The sequence below is a fragment of the Talpa occidentalis genome, unplaced genomic scaffold, assembly GCF_014898055.3.
Source record: "Talpa occidentalis isolate TD23 unplaced genomic scaffold, MPIMG_talOcc4v2.1 talOcc4.12, whole genome shotgun sequence".
Taxonomy (NCBI): Eukaryota; Metazoa; Chordata; class Mammalia; order Eulipotyphla; family Talpidae; genus Talpa; species Talpa occidentalis.
In genome coordinates this window covers 63,616,443-63,626,746 of record NW_023601212.1, presented here as the reverse complement: position 1 = coordinate 63,626,746, position 10,304 = coordinate 63,616,443, and the positions used below count along the sequence as shown (strand labels likewise).

The 10,304-nt window shown below is 39.9% G+C and overlaps 1 long non-coding RNA gene across 1 annotated transcript in view; it reads right to left on the bottom strand.

Moving 5' to 3' along the window:
- Positions 1–375: 375 nt before the first annotated feature.
- The window catches only part of LOC129145505 (uncharacterized), a 90,468-nt gene continuing 80,539 nt past the window's right edge, over positions 376–10,304 (bottom strand). The window contains exons 2-3 of the long non-coding RNA XR_008551174.1: positions 3,643–3,961; positions 376–577 (exon numbers count right to left, since the gene is read on the bottom strand). This is a non-coding gene — a long non-coding RNA (uncharacterized LOC129145505). The remainder of the gene's footprint in view (positions 578–3,642; positions 3,962–10,304) is intronic.

The following is a 10,304-nucleotide window of genomic DNA, read 5'->3' as shown; positions in this document are numbered from 1 at the left end:
GTGTGCATGCCCCACGCTCATGCTCCCACATGCTTTTTGCATTAACATGATATCAAATGGGGGTAACACAACCTGAGAGGAAAGCAAGGCCACCCACAGGTGGCAGCTGTAGAGGCTGGTGTTGGGAGGTGAAAAATAACCTAAGTACCCCATATTCCTTCCAATTCTTTAGCAGAATTTCAACAGATATGTTGAATGAATCAAGAGGAGCCTAATATGCTGACTTAAATACTTGGAAAATAAAGTAGTAGAATGGTTAAGAATTCCTATCTCTGAAGACAGAAAAGCATGGATGGGGCTTGCAGGATCCTGGTTGGGTGATCTTGGGTAAATTATTTAACCTTCCAAGCCTCACTTTCTGCTGTGTGCTAGGGCTCTTTTCAATAGTTATCTCACCTGGTTGTTCTGAAGATCAAGAGTTCCTGGTGTCTGGAAGTGCTGAGCGCCATGCCGGGCATCCAGCAAGGACTCAATCAATGGAGTTATTGTCATTCACTCTCCCGCTTCTGACAGCAGCATCTTCTCACTGTTTGTTGGTCTTCATAGATTCTATAGCTGTCCTTCGTGGAGTGGAGGCCTAAGAGTGAGCAGGAAGGACTGAGTCAATGACCAGTGATGGCCCCAGGACCCAAAGCAAATTATGCTGTCTTAAAACTGTACTAGATTTTGTGCCTGCCCAATTAATTTGCTCTTTTCCTGGCAGAATGTGGCACAAATATAGGAATAGATGGCATTGGCTGTGGAAGTCAGGGGTTAATATTCCATCAAATCTCCAATATTCTCTAAGTCAGAGTTCATTTGATTGCTGAACATGACTCCAAGGCTAACTTAACTAAACCTCTTGTGGAAGAGAAATTCAGGAGAATTAATACAAGGTTCAGACGCTCATGTCAGAGGGAGAAAGATGTAGGGAAACAAAGGAATGTAAAAAACATTTCATGGCCACGGTTGATCAATCACTGTGACCTGGTCTCCCAGAAAGACCACAGAGAAAGTCAGACAATGAATTTGCTAGCATAGGTGTGATCACAATTGCTTTTAATAACAAACCTGCTTTGCAAATCATTTCATGTCAACCAGTTTAATATTCTACTGTGACGGATTGATGGACTACTCTATAGATAAAATAAATAGTAAACATAGCCTATCTTATCATCAATAAGACAGGTGACTCTGAGTAGCAGCAATCTTCTAACAAGTTTGGAAAAAACATTTTCTTGTGATGTGGATGCTAATCACGATCAGAGCAGTCCTGGTTGTGCAGTGTGCTTGTGTGATGGCTGTGGTCACAGCTTGAAGGCGTTGCTAAGAGTGCATGCTTCTCCCTCCAGTGAAGCTTGAGTTATACGGAATGACTAACATCTTGCAGAATAAAATTAGAATTCTGAATAACCTTGACAAATTGAAGAACTAGTCATAAACTGATGAAGCCCCAGACATGTAAGGTCACAATAGTTTATGTAAGAGAATACCTTCATAAATGAATGCCTGAGGAAAAACTACATTAACAATGACTATGTACCTTTTATGGGAAGGTATAGAAGGAACTTTCTTTAGAAGCTGTTTAAAGACTACAGGCTTGGCAGTCAGATAGACCTGAACTGAATTAAGAGTTTCCACTTTGAGATGTGCTTTCTGAGAAAAGTCCTTACCTCTACCACCCATGGTTTCCTCTTCAGTTAAAAAGGAGATCATGGCCCTTACTTTACACCATTTTTAAAGATACATAAAGAAAATCCCGAGTGGTAGACACCGTTGTTTGGCTGCCCAATACTCATTTCCTCCTTCCTAGGTGTTAACAGAAACTTTAAATGCTCATAGGTGACCGCATGCCCTATGGCATGGTAATGCTATCCCAGCACAGGGGTAAATTCTGATGAGCCCTGGCAAACAATTGCTGGAGTCTCCTGTCTATAGATATCTTGATGTGTGTGAAATAGTAAATGTTCTTATTATGTAAATCAGGGCTGTTCTTGTATTATTGCCAAAAATTCCTCATTGAAAGAGATGTGAAGTGCCTGATATAAGACTGCTACTCAAAAGCCAGGTTAGTCATACATTTTAATTATTCATTTCTCTATAGCATTTGACCCTGTTTCTGCCTTTTTATGCAAGTTTATCCTCTTTTGCCTTAGGTGACACTACTTTCTTCTAGTTTTTTTAAAATTTTTTCAAAGATTTACTTATTTATGCATACAAGAGCTGGGGTACAGGCCAGATGTGTGTGGGGGTGGGTGAGAGAATTCACCAGAGACAGAGTGGGGAAAAGAACAGGTAGACTGACTGAAATACACTGCTGAGCAGAGCAGCGGGCAAGTCAGGAGAGGTCTGCTGCACCCTGTGGGCAGGTCCCTGGCCTGGGCTTGAACTCGTGCTGCAGTGGCGGCGGATAGCTTCATATGTTGCGTCTTCACCCCTTGCACCACCAGGGAGGCCCACTTTCTTCTAGTTTTTTACTCAAGTCTCTGGTTGCTGGTTCCTTTTTTTTTTTTTTTTTTTTTAAAGATTTATTTATTTATTTATACAAGCACTGGGTACAGTCAGAAGCGCGGGAGGGTGAGAGAATTCACCAGAGCCAGAGCGGGAAGCAGAGCAGGCAGAAGGACCAAAGAACACTGCTGAGGGGAGCAGTGGGCAGCAGGAGAGGTCTGTGCGCCATGTGGGACCCTCCTCCAGTGGCCGGGGAGCAGCTGGGAATCGAACCAGCACTACAGAGGCTGCGGGCAGCTTTACAACCCAGCGCTCAACCGCTGCGCCACCGGGGAGGCCCTGGTTGCTGGTTCTTAGTCTTAGAGGACAGCTTCCCTTTGCCTGCCCAACCCATGAACACCATTCTCTTCAGGTTTCTATCCTGAACTTTCTTTGTTGACTTCATCTGCTCCTTTGGCTTTGTGATTCTTAAGCAGTTATCTCTAGCTCTCTCTCTTTCTAGATCTTGATCATATAATTCCGTTGTCCATTATTGGACATCTCTGCTTGGATGTTCTTCCCAACCAGAACTCCTATATTCACCATTTCCCCTGTCACCCCTACCTACCTCTCCCCCTGCATCTCCTTTTGTGAGGAATCACACCACCAGCCCCCAATATTTCAAGTTAGAAACTTTCAGTCATCACCTGTAGCTTTTCCCTCTCTTTTGTATTTCACATGCAATTATTCTATTGCTTTGATATCTCCAAATCTGTCCTATTCCCCATATTTTCACTGCTCATGTTTTGGTTCAGTATTTCTAACATTCAGCAACTCTAATATGGATTATTATAATGATCTCTTTGCCTGATTCCTGCTTTCCAGTTTCTTTTATTCTCCACCATCTTCTAGGCTGTAACAGTAGAATAATATTGCTAAAACACAAAGCTCAGCAGGCCACTGCCGTGTTTAAATATCCCTTGATCTTTTCAAAACAAAATGTACTTAACATAGTCAACAAGGCCCTTTCGTGATTGAGTCTAGCAGTTCTCATCCTGACATTTTGGAATCACCCAGAGTAATTTAGAAAATACCAATGTGGAAGGGTTAAGAAGATACGCCCTAAATATTTAACCTTCTATTGATTCTGTTTTACCCATTTACAGACTATGTAATCAGGGCCAAGAACTACTACAGACAGTTAATTCTCCAGTTTCAACTTGAACTACTTACCTCTTAGCATTTGTACTAATTAATTAATTAATTTGCATATTGTCAAGTTGGTGATATTCTCTCAAATTTTTGCTCTTCATAGTTGCTGCAGGGACCGTTCTTCATGCTTCATCACTAGACTTGCCAGTCCATCAGCTCTTGTTTCTGATGTCAGTCCCTCTCGCAGGGATAGGCTGTGTGCCTTTCCATGTTTCCCATGGGCCGCCTCTTTTCTTCCATCACATCATTTATTCAGTTGTATATGATTGTCCCATCCATCTCCACTCATGAGCTGAGGCCATGTATCTTAGTCTTCTCATTCTTGTGTCTAGAATAGTCCCTGCAATAAATATTTGAAAGAAATAATGACATCTTGCCTGAAGAAGGCACAATACTCATCTATTTTACTCTCCCTTTTTCACCACTAACTAGTCATGCAGGCAACCTCTAAGATGATTTCCTGTGACCCATCTCCAAGCATCCCTGTCCCTCTGTCATCTACCCCCTCAAAGGTGGCTAGATTTCCTGACTCCTCTCTAATGAATTGCAGAAGGGGTGGGAGCCACTTTCAAGACTAGGTTGTGGCTAATCTTGTGACTGGCTCTGTGCTGGGTATTCCATTCATACACTTTCTCACTTGTTCACTCTGAAGGAAGCCAGCTGCCACGTTGGGATTGTCCTGTGGAGACATCCATAGGCCAAGGAATGAGAGACACAGTTGGCAAACCTAGTGAGGAACAGAGACCCTTCATCTATAGCCTGCAAATAACTAAATTCTGCCAATAACCACAGTGAAATTGGAGGCCAGTTCCTCCTCCAGCTGATCCCTTAGCAACAGCTTAACTGCAGCCCCTAGAGAGGCTGGGAGCATAAGGTACCCAGCTCAGCAGCATCCTGATTCTTGACCTACAGAAACAGGGGAGGTAATAAATGTGGTTTTTAAACTGTTAAGGTTTGGGGTCATTTGTTACACAGCAGTAGATAACAAATACATCATGTGGATAGCCTCAAGCCATGATTTAATTCATCACACTGTTGTTCCTTCATTGTAAAAATGGGATAATACCACCCACTCCACCCGGCTGTTATGAGACTGAAATTATATGATACAAATAAAAGCTGTTTGCATAAAGTGTGAACATAAAAGTAAAATACCTTCTCCAGAAATATTAGAGGCCTTTTCAGTTTTAATTGTTTAATATAAAGTTTCATGAGCTTCTAGAATTAATGAGTTAAAGGTGTCTGGCTCACGAACGTCATTATATCTTCTGTGATGGGATGACACTGGAGTGTCCAGCTGTGCATTTAATTAATTTAACACTAAATGTCTGTAAACACGTCTCTTTTTCCATATGTCAGCTGATAATTAACCCCTGTAAAAAATTACAGCATCCTCCTTGCTTGTTTTAGCTCTCTATTTACGTTAAACCCAAGGACTGCTTCTTTTCCCAAAAGAATTCAAAAATGTAGAAAGGAGGAGAGGTGCTATATTCAAAGACATAACAGATGTCTCTGCCCAGATCCCAGGCCATGGCATGGGTAGAGCCATTTGGCCATTTGGTGAGTACCTTGCCATACGTTATTACCCCAACCTGTGAGACGGTGAAGAAGGTGGACTCAGCTCCCAGGGAGTCACCATGGAATGGGGGTGATGGAACCTTGAAAGTTTCATGTGCAGTGGGACTAATATGTGTTATCTGGACAATGGATCCTGTAATCCTTAAGAAGTAAAATAGATAACTAGGATGAGCCCCAGGATTTGAGATCTATTTTCTCTGAATAATACTGAGTTTGAACCCATGAATAATACTTAGTTTTTAATCTGCTTTTGATACCGATACTGAGATGGTGTCAGCTTGTACTTGGGGGACCCATTTGGGCCTGGGCTGCATCTGTCATATAGTCACATGTCACCTTGGGCAAGCCGGGAATCTCTTTGAGACCATTCCTGTAAATTTACATGATCATATGTAACTAACAGTTTTGTTAGAACTACAAAGTGAGATTTTATTTACAAAAATTTATAACTCTTTAGATATTTTTTAAGGGTAGTTTTTGTCATTAATAAGATTTAGACTTTCAGCATGTTGTAGAACATACGCCTTGAGATTGGAAGGACTTTCAGATGCCTCATAACCTTATGTAGGAATCTTCTTGCTTTGCCAGTGAACAGTACTTTGGAAAAAATGCACAGACTTCAGTCTTTTCATGAGCACAGCTCTCATGAGGAAAATTTTGTCCAGTGAAACTTCACATCCAGCTTGGCAGTACGGCAAGATCTAAAACACATTATACGACCCTCCTAGATAATATTCCACCTTGTGCTCTTGAAATCCTCCTAAAGTTCTGGACATCTTATAGCCAGATCAAAAATCAAAGACCAGCACAAAGACTTGAGAATGACCGAGAGTGTCTAGCTTTTTTCCCTCTTGAACTAACAGAGGCATGAAGAGACAGTCAGTGTAGCCTCTGGGTCCTCCTTAAAGTTTAGGGCTCTTCAGCTGTGGAATCCAAATTACTCGTCTGGATGCTCGCCCAGAGCAAGGCTCTGGCTTCGAATTCTCTGGACAGCAGCCATGCCGAAGACGTTAGCCAGGCCAGCATGTAGAGGAGAAACATGGGACACACTTCTCGGGTAAGGACACAGGGGAGGTTTCTAGAATATCTCTGGAGGGGGCTTAGTCACCAGCTTTGCAGACTAGAGAGCCATAGCCTCCACTCCCCAACTTGAGTAATAATTATCAGTCCTGCAGAATGGAAAAGTGCTTCAGGAGGCTGGAGAACAGCAATGGCTGAATTCTGATCAGGGGAAGTCTTTTCTTCTAACAGGAAACTGCCAGCCTTCACATTAAACTTTTCCCCATTTGGAAAGAGAAATTAGTGGGTTTGATTATGACAGTGTCTGAAGCTAAATTATGAGGTTATTGAAAATGTCAATGAAGCTGCCCTATTTAAAACACTAAAGCACAGTATTTGAACATTGATTGAAGTATTTAAGGCTGGCATAGCTGAGCATGTATAGTAATACTGAGATACTTCATCAGATATGTGATATCTGTAGAGAACTATAGAATAAAACAACTTTTAAGATTAAGTCTCTTAGAAAAAGTTGTGGAGGAAAGTCTCACAGACCATTCAACATGATAAGTGATTCAATGAAATTACAGTCCGGTTGGTTTTAATTTTTTTAAATATCTGACTGTTTTTGAGTATTCAATGTTACCATGTTTCAAGCATAATAATCAGTAGAACTAGCAAAAATACCATGTTTTCTACATTTGGAATTTAACTTGTTTGTCACTTGTACAGAGATTTTTGTAACAGCTCTATTTAGCTCCTGAAAAATAAGTGGGAAAAAATCCAAATACTTAAACAATGGGAGAATTTTTAGCAACTTTGTAAATATAATGAAATGCTTATTGCAAAATCTTTTAAAAGAAGTAAGCAGAATATATCAATATATAACAATGGCTCTACAAAAGAGTATTGAGTATAAATCACAAAATAGAAAAATGAAATACATACACAAATTACAAATGCATAAAAATATGTTCCTGTGTTCAGCGAGAGAATTGGAATTTAGCCAAATGGAATTTGTTGTATGTTTTTTATCTGTGAGGTTATGATACAAATATTTTTAATAATAAAAAATTTTTCTGTTGCAATTTCAAGAAACCACATGCATGTATAGAGAGTTTATGAAAATTCAGGGACTTTCATCATTCTCAGAGAGTGGATAGAGAGAGCATGAAAGGAAAAGTAGTATCTTGAAGAGTCATCTGGATGAGGGGTCAGCAAACCACAGCCTGAGTTATTGAGCCTGCTGCCTATGTTTTTAAGTGAAGATGTACTAGAAGATAGTCATGCCCATTTATTTAAGCCCTGACTACATCTGCTTTTCAGTTACAAGGATGAAGTTGAGTACTTCTAACAGAGACCATTTGGCTGGAAAAACTTAAATATTTAACTATGTGGACCTTTACCAAAAAGGGTTTTGACTCCTAATCTAGATTATTGCTTCAGGAGATATGAATCTATTTTCATTCATGGGATTTCCATTTAAATAACAGATATGGGTAAAAACCCCAAACTGCCTCAAATTATTTATTTATTTATTAATTTTATTTTTATATTCCCCATACAATTGCAACCCCTTTATTTTGACCCCAAGCCCTCCCCTCCCCGCCCTCCACCCCTCATAGAGTGTCTCTGGTTCATAGTTGTTTGTTGATTGTGATTTTTACTTTCTTACAGTTATTCATTTTCCTGGTACCTTATTTAAGTTTTCTAGATTCCTGCTATGAGTGAGACCATCCAGTATTTTTCCTTTTCTTTCTGGCTTATTTCGCTGAGCATGATCCCTTCCAGCACCATCCATGTTGCTGCAAACTGCATGTGTTTATCTTTTTTGAATGCTGAGTAATATTCCATGGTGTATATGTACCACATCTTCTTGATCCAGTCATCTATTTTTGGGCATTTGGGTTGTTTCCAAAGCTTAGCTATTGTAAACAGTGCTGCTATAAACATAGGGGTGCAGGTGCTCTTTGGAGTTGATGTTTCTGTGTCCTTTGGATAAATACCTAGGAGTGGAATTGCTGGATTACATGGAAGCTCTATGTTTAGTAGGTCCAGAAATCTCCACACAGCTCTCCATAGTGGTTGGGCCAGTTTGCACTCCCACCAACAGTGCAGAAGAGTTCCTTTTTCTCCACACCCTCGCCAACATTTGTTGTTGCTAGTATTTTTAATATGTGCCATTCTCACTGGTGTGAGATGGTATCTTATGGTAGTTTTGATTTGCATTTCCCTGATTACAAGTGATGTTGAACATTTTTTCGTATGCCTGCTGGCCATTTGCATTTCCTCTTCAGAGAAGTTTCTTTTTAGCTCTTCTGCCCATTTTTTGACAGGATTATTTTCTTTGTTGTTGAGTCTCATCAGCTCTTTGAAGATTTTTGTGATCAGTCCTTTATCATTAGTGTTGGGTGCAAAAATGTTCTCCCCGTTGGTGGGGTTTCTCTTTGTTTTTGTTATTGTCTCTTTTGCTGTGCAGAAGCTCTTTAATTTGATGTAGTCCCAACTGTTCATCTTTGCCTTCACTATCACTGCTTTGGGTGATGTGTCTGTAAAGATGTCTTTGATGTGCATTTCATGTAGTGTTTTGCCTATATTTCCTTCTATGTATTTTATGGTTTCAGGTCTTATGTCTAGTTCTTTAATCCATTTTGAGTTGGTTTTTGTGCATGGTGTTAGGTAGTAGTCAAGCTTCATTCTTTTGCATGTAGCGACCCAGTTTTCCCAGCACCATTTATTGAACAAACTTTCTTTGCTCCAATGCATATTCTTTGCTCCTTTGTCAAAGATTAGTTGACCATAAATCTGTGGGTTTATTTCTGGATTTTCTATTTGATTCCATTGGTCTGTGTGGCTGTTCTTGTTCCAATACCATGCAGTTTTGATGATTATGGTTTTGTAGTATAGTTTGAAATCTGGGAGTATGATGCCTCCATTCCCTTCTTTTTTTTAAGGAGCCTTCCTATACACAAACAATAAATCTGAAGAAGAAGAAATGAAAAAAAAATCCCTTTTATTATCGAAACAAAAAAAAATCAAATACTTGGGAATAAATCTAACAAAAGAGGTAAAGGACCTATACAAAGAAAACTATAAAACACTGTTAAAAGAAATAGAAGAAGATACAAAGAAATGGAAAGACATCCCCTGCTCATGGATTGGAAGAATAAACATTATTAAAATGGCCATCCTACCAAAAGCAATATACAGATTCAATGCTATTCCAGTGAAAATTTCAATGTTATTCTTCAAAGAAATAGAACAATTATTGATGAAATTCATATGGAATCACCAAAAACCCTGAATAGCCTCAAATTATTTATGTCCAAGTGTGCATATGAGGGCAAGTGATTGATTAGAATCCAAGAGGGCTTGGGAAACAACCACATTATATGCAGGGTTGAGAAACTTTTGAACATAAGCTTTTATTCTAAACACAACAGTCAATGGCAAGGGGAGCAGAGCTTTGAGATCTGAGTGTGGGGAAAGTGAAGGGAGCAGATAACCAGGGCCACTTGGGCCCCTGCAGGTTCCTTGAGAAGCTCCTTTTGCAAGGCTGTACTGCAGGAGGTGTTTGATTTCTAACATAGGTATATGGGATTTTTATGATGGCATCAAATTAAAAAAGAAAGATTTGATATAAGAATTTCATGATGGTATAGAGCAAGAACGAGTCTCAGGAGAAGCTAACAAGCAGGAAGAGGGCGATGGCAAATTCCACTTCCATGGACAATCTCTTACTTTCTCTTGCAGGTTGTGCTTCTGCTACATCATCCATGTCCTCCCCACCTTCCTCTTCGTCATTCCTGGAGAGATGTCTTTCTTTCTTGGGCTGTGGGTAAGTGCCTGTTCCAAGTGGGTTTATAGTCTACACCCTGGAATAGGCCATTCAGAAACTTCACACCTGACTGACTGTCCCTTTGTTTTAGAATCTGTCATCCTGCTTCCAGAACAACATGTAACTATTTTGAGGTCACCTCTGTGAATACAATTTTAATTTTTTGTGAGAGAAATTATGTTTATCGCTTTAGTAGCTGAGAAGAGAATTAGCAGTTTTTAGTAGTTTCTGCAGTGAGACAAAAGACACTTTCTCAGCTCTTCCTTTT